Genomic DNA, 6,551 nt, shown 5'->3' on the forward strand with positions numbered 1-6,551 from the left:
TTGAACCTGGTGGAGCTGAAACATGATGGGCAGAGGCAGTGGACTGGCAGATACCAGGCAGAGAGAGAGGAGAGGGAGAGAGAGGAGAGGGAGAGAGAGGAGAGGGAGAGAGAGGAGAGGGAGAGAGAGGAGAGGGAGAGAGAGGAGAGGGAGAGAGAGGAGAGGGAGAGAGAGGAGAGGGAGAGAGAGGAGAGGGAGAGAGAGGAGAGGGAGAGAGAGGAGAGGGAGAGAGAGGAGAGGGAGAGAGAGGAGAGGGAGAGAGAGGAGAGGGAGAGAGAGGAGAGGGAGAGAGAGGAGAGGGAGAGAGAGGAGAGGGAGAGAGAGGAGAGGGAGAGAGAGGAGAGGGAGAGAGAGGAGAGGGAGAGAGAGGAGAGGGAGAGAGAGGAGAGGGAGAGAGAGGAGAGGGAGAGAGAGGAGAGGGAGAGAGAGGAGAGGGAGAGAGAGGAGAGGGAGAGAGAGGAGAGGGAGAGAGAGGAGAGGGAGAGAGAGGAGAGGGAGAGAGAGGAGAGGGAGAGAGAGGAGAGGGAGAGAGAGGAGAGGGAGAGAGAGGAGAGGGAGAGAGAGGAGAGGGAGAGAGAGGAGAGGGAGAGAGAGGAGAGGGAGAGAGAGGAGAGGGAGAGAGAGGAGAGGGAGAGAGAGGAGAGGGAGAGAGAGGAGAGGGAGAGAGAGGAGAGGGAGAGAGAGGAGAGGGAGAGAGAGGAGAGGGAGAGAGAGGAGAGGGAGAGAGAGGAGAGGGAGAGAGAGGAGAGGGAGAGAGAGGAGAGGGAGAGAGAGGAGAGGGAGAGAGAGGAGAGGGAGAGAGAGGAGAGGGAGAGAGAGGAGAGGGAGAGAGAGGAGAGGGAGAGAGAGGAGAGGGAGAGAGAGGAGAGGGAGAGAGAGGAGAGGGAGAGAGAGGAGAGGGAGAGAGAGGAGAGGGAGAGAGAGGAGAGGGAGAGAGAGGAGAGGGAGAGAGAGGAGAGGGAGAGAGAGGAGAGGGAGAGAGAGGAGAGGGAGAGAGAGGAGAGGGAGAGAGAGGAGAGGGAGAGAGAGGAGAGGGAGAGAGAGGAGAGGGAGAGAGAGGAGAGGGAGAGAGAGGAGAGGGAGAGAGAGGAGAGGGAGAGAGAGGAGAGGGAGAGAGAGGAGAGGGAGAGAGAGGAGAGGGAGAGAGAGGAGAGGGAGAGAGAGGAGAGGGAGAGAGAGGAGAGGGAGAGAGAGGAGAGGGAGAGAGAGGAGAGGGAGAGAGAGGAGAGGGAGAGAGAGGAGAGGGAGAGAGAGGAGAGGGAGAGAGAGGGAGAGGGAGAGAGAGGGAGAGGGAGAGAGAGGGAGAGGGAGAGAGAGGGAGAGGGAGAGAGAGGGAGAGGGAGAGGGAGAGGGAGAGGGAGGGAGAGGGAGAGGGAGAGGGAGAGGGAGAGGGAGAGGGAGAGAGAGGAGAGGGAGAGAGAGGAGAGGGAGAGAGAGGAGAGGGAGAGAGAGGAGAGGGAGAGAGAGGAGAGGGAGAGAGAGGAGAGGGAGAGAGAGGAGAGGGAGAGAGAGGAGAGGGAGAGAGAGGAGAGGGAGAGAGAGGAGAGGGAGAGAGAGGAGAGGGAGAGAGAGGAGAGGGAGAGAGAGGAGAGGGAGAGAGAGGAGAGGGAGAGAGAGGAGAGGGAGAGAGAGGAGAGGGAGAGAGAGGAGAGGGAGAGAGAGGAGAGGGAGAGAGAGGAGAGGGAGAGGAGAGGGAGAGAGAGGAGAGGGAGAGAGAGGAGAGGGAGAGAGAGGAGAGGGAGAGAGAGGAGAGGGAGGGAGAGGAGAGGGAGTGAGAGAGGGAGTGAGAGAGGGAGGGAGGGGGAGGAAGGAGGGAGGGAGAGAAGGAGAGGGGAAGAGGGAGATCTTTCAGGTAGCCAGAATACCTTGATGTAAAGCTACATATTCTACCCGAATGTGGCTGTCGGGAGGCCACCTGAAAGAGCCTGATGTGGCTTGGAGGAGTATTCACCAATCCTCCTCTGGGAGGGATAATCTCCGCATCTGAACAGTCCCCCAAGGCACCTGAATGCAGCTGCCTGAAAGTGGCAGATAAGGGGTAGGCTGATAACAATCAGCCAGCGACCCAAATCACTGTGCCTGACAGCCCCCCTCTCTGCCACCCCGACGTCCTGCACTTACAGGAGCTGGAGTATGCTCCGAGGTGCCTCTCCTGCAGCTGTCCCTTTCAGGTGGACAGCACAGCGCATTCAGGGCTGCCATCGAAAAGATCATTCCATAGGGCTGTATTCGCTTCTATAGGCGCATTCTTGGTGGAGCAAGAGAGGGAGAGGGAAGGGGAGCGATGGAGGGAGAGAAAAAGAGGGAAAGAGCAAGAGAGGGATAGGGAGGGAGGGAGGGGGAGGGAGAGAGAGGGGTGGAGGCAGGGAGGGGAAGGAGAAAGAGAGATATTGAAAGAGAGAAAGAGAAGATAAACCAAGGGGTCAGTTGGAGGAAGATGTGTGTGCAGGAGAGAGTTGGTGATAAGAAGACAAAGGGTGAGAAGTAGAGAAGTTGAGACTGGAAGTATAACAAGAGATCAGAAGGAACAAAATGGGGTTTGAGGGAAGAGCAGAAAGAAGTAATGGATAAATGTAGTGGGAACCAATGAGGAGGAGGGTATGAGAAGGGTGGGGGCTGAGTGAGAAAGGACCAAAGGGGTGAGGGGAAGTAATCACTTGATAATGCATGAAATGTTTCAGTTATGGGGAGAGACTGGATAGGCTTGGAGCAGAGGAGGCTGAGGGGGTGAACCAGGTGGAAGAGTACGTATATGAGGGGGGGGGGTGGTGTCATGCATAGATAGTGAGGAACCATTCCCTAGAGCAGAGGTGGCTGTAAGACAAATAGGTGAGGCGGTCAGGTCTGAAGAAGACTGTTTTCACCAAGAGGACCTTTGCCATGAGAAGGTGGCAGAGAATCTCAACATTCAAGAAATACTTTGAAATGAATAAATGAATGAAATTTATTATAGAATTATATCTGTGCATGTACAGATGCAGGGCAAGTCCTACTTACTGTAGGTTTCAAGGGACATAAAATACATTAAAAACAATCTAAAAAGACTTAACACAAAAAAAAATACATGAATAAATAGAAAAATTATGAAATAAATTATTAAAGTGAACAAACATTAAGCTGCCAAGGCATTGCAGGCTATGGACCAAACACTGGCCAATGGCAACTCATGTAAAAGTCAAATTTTGTAGTCAATTTTTTAATGCTAAACTTATGTGGTCAATTATTACATGGGTGCTACTTTTGACCACAGTACGCATCTATGTATCAATAGACCTACAAGGCTAAAACTTGATGCCAATTTACTATTCAAATCTTCTACTGCACTCTGGTTAGAGCTGTAATTATTACCCAATGATAATGATGCTTCAAATCACGTGATTTAATCTGCACACACGACAAGCAAACACTGTTGTTTTTGTTGCTGCTGGGGTTGTTATAGTCACTGCTTTTGTTAATTTTTCTGGTGTTTTAGCTACAATATTGGGGTCATTAGCATTTGTGAACCTTTATCGATAACTATTTTGAGAATGAAGTAGTAATTAAAGGAAAAGGAGAAAAATCAAAAAGGTTTCCGCTCAGTTGTTAATAATGTAATTCAATGTAGAAAGATTTTACAAAACAAATTTGTTGCTAATATTCATATAATCTAAGAAATATTACATTTAAGCAATTTACAATGATATTTATCACATTATTCTATATTTTTATAACATTTTCAAATATTGATAATTTGTCTTTTTTAATTGTGCATGGATATTCCATCAGGCTTCATGGAGTGCATAAATCAATATCAAAGAAACAATGTGAATGTAAAGACATTTAGGCTGTGTATATGATATTGTAATTTAAAGGTGTAATTTTAATGTTGCTAGTTGTTTATCTCACTACTATTGCCGTAACATTCGGTCATCTACGGGAATTATGCTTTACGAGTTACATTTAGTACAAAAAACATTGACTAAGGATTCTGTATGGTCTCATATGGGAGGATGTCCATGAGGGTGGGGTGGGGGTGACACCATGAGTTTCCGCACTGGGTGACACCAACCCTAGTGACGCCACTTGGCGCGGGGAGCTTTGATAGGCCAGCAGCCGGGACCGGGTGGGAAATTGGCATTTGAGGCATCAGGAGCTCCGTTGGGCAGGCGGTCGGGTCTGAGGTGCGAGCTCGCGACTGAGGAATCGGGAGCTCCGAGCGGCCAGGGCTGAGGTGAGAGACTGGCATCAACTTTTGCACGAGATATATGGAAAATTTCAGATTATTGGGCCAAAAATAGGAGGTAGACTTTTACATGGCATTGACTTTTATGAATATACACAGTTGTACAGATAGGTATTTGATGGCCAGCAAGGGAAATGGCCTGTTTATGTGCTGTATGTCAGATGGACTCTCTTAAAATGATGTCCAGTTTCTGAGATCACCTTTTTACTTGGTGGTGTCTTGATCGGTAGGGTTCAAATCCTACTCCAAAGACTTGAAGGCAAAACTTGGCTGAGGCTCTCTCTGAGGTGGTGCTGTCTTACAGATGGGAGATCCAAAAGTTGTCTCTAGTAAAAGAACAAGGACGTTCATCCAGGCTGTTAGCTCTCCCTCACTAAACTCCAACTTTATGGGCGGAAATAGCCTCCTACATCTCAAACACTGTAAGAGAATGCCACTGCTTGCAGAATTCTTTCAAATTCTCTCTATCTTAGACCTCAAGACCACGCAGCAGAAATAGGCTATTCAGTCTAACCCGCCATTTAATCATGATCTGATCCATTTTCCCCACTCAGCCCCACTGCCAAGCCCTCTGCCCATAATCTTTGATGCTTTGGTTAATCAAGAACTGATCAATCTCGGCCTTTAATTCACCCAGTGACTTGGCCTCCACAACCACCTGTGGCAACAAATTCCACAGATTTACCACCCTCTGGCTTAAGAAATTCCTACGCATTTCTGTTACAAGCAGATGTCCTTCAATCCTGAAGTTGAGCCCTCTTGTCCCACCATGGGTAACAACCTTTCTAAATCTTGTAAAACATGAATATTTGCAGTCACCATGATTGAAGTAAAAACACAATGCTGGAGAAATTCAAACAGAGTACTTTTTACAGCAATGATAAAGATAACTGGGCTTGAGCCCCTTCATCAAGCAAAATGTTGGCGGGTGTCTAAACAATATTGCCTACAAAAATTTCTACATCTCCGTCCGTGCCTTTCGATATTCAAAATGTTTCAATGAGATTTCCCTCCCACCCCCCCCCCCCCCCCCCACCATCCCCATTCTTCTAAATTCTAATGAATACAGGCCAAGAGTTGACAAACCCTCCTCATATGATAATCCTTTTATTCCTGGAATCATCCCAGTGAACCTCCTTTGAACCGTCTACTTTTGCTTGGAGCAAACCAATTGTTTGTTGTTTTCTCAATGATTGGATAATAATAGTGTTTTCTACTGAATTAAAGGAGATTGAATCCAAGGGGTTCAAGAAAAGCTATGCATTGAGAGTCAGGTTTTCGTGATTAACTTCCTTCATTTTGAACACTATTGAATCAGTTAATGAAGATGCACAAAATCTGGAATAAAAATAGAAAATGTGGGAAATGTTTAGCCAGTCAGGCAGCATCTGTCGATGATGAAACAGCTGGCATTTCACCCTTTCTCATTTCTGATGAGTTATGTCAAGTCAAATTCATTGTACTCTGATTGCACAAGTGCAACCTAATGAAACCGCGTTCTCCAGTCCTCGGTGCAAAACATGCTGATACACAACCAGACATAACACGCATGCGGACAGACAATACATATGCAGGACAAGTATTCATCTATACAAATAAATATTGTTTTGTGAACATGAGAGTTTTGGATGGTTAGTGAGAGCAATTTCTTTGGTTGTTCAGCATTCTCAATGCCAGTGGGAAGAAGCTGTCCGTCAACCGACTCTGATACTCTGTACCGCTTCCCTGATGGGTGCTGCTGAGTGCAGGGTGGAAGGGGTCCATAATGATTTTGTACACCCTCTTCAGACAACAATCCCAGTAGATCACATTGATGGGGGGGGAGGGAGACTCCAGTGATCCTCTCTGCCCCTCTTATGCTCCTGTGGACTGACCTCTGATCCATTTATCTGCAGCAACTGTACCACACTGTGAAGCAGCCGGCCAGGATGCCCTCGATAGAGCTCCTGCAGAAGGTTGACGTAATGGTGGCCGGTAGCCTTGCCTGCTTCAGTCTTCTCAGGAAGTGCAGTTGCTGTTGTGTCTTCCTGACAAGTGAGAAGATGTTGAGTGTCCACGATAGGTCACTCGTGAAGTGAACTCTCTCCGCTACAGAATTGTTGATGTGTAGTGGAGGGTGGTCACTTGTGGAGACCATGATGATCTCCTTCGTCTTGTCCACATTAAGATGCAGGTTGTGACTATCACACCATTTCACGAGATTTTTCACTCTTTCTCTGTAGAGCGACTCATCGTTATTGTTGATGAGGCCAGCTACTGTTGTGTCAACAAGTAAGCTTTGACCTGAAACATTAACTGCTTCTCTTTCTGCAGATATAGCTCAACCTGC

Source organism: Narcine bancroftii, chromosome 2 (assembly GCF_036971445.1).
Source record: "Narcine bancroftii isolate sNarBan1 chromosome 2, sNarBan1.hap1, whole genome shotgun sequence".
Classification (NCBI taxonomy): Eukaryota; Metazoa; Chordata; class Chondrichthyes; order Torpediniformes; family Narcinidae; genus Narcine; species Narcine bancroftii.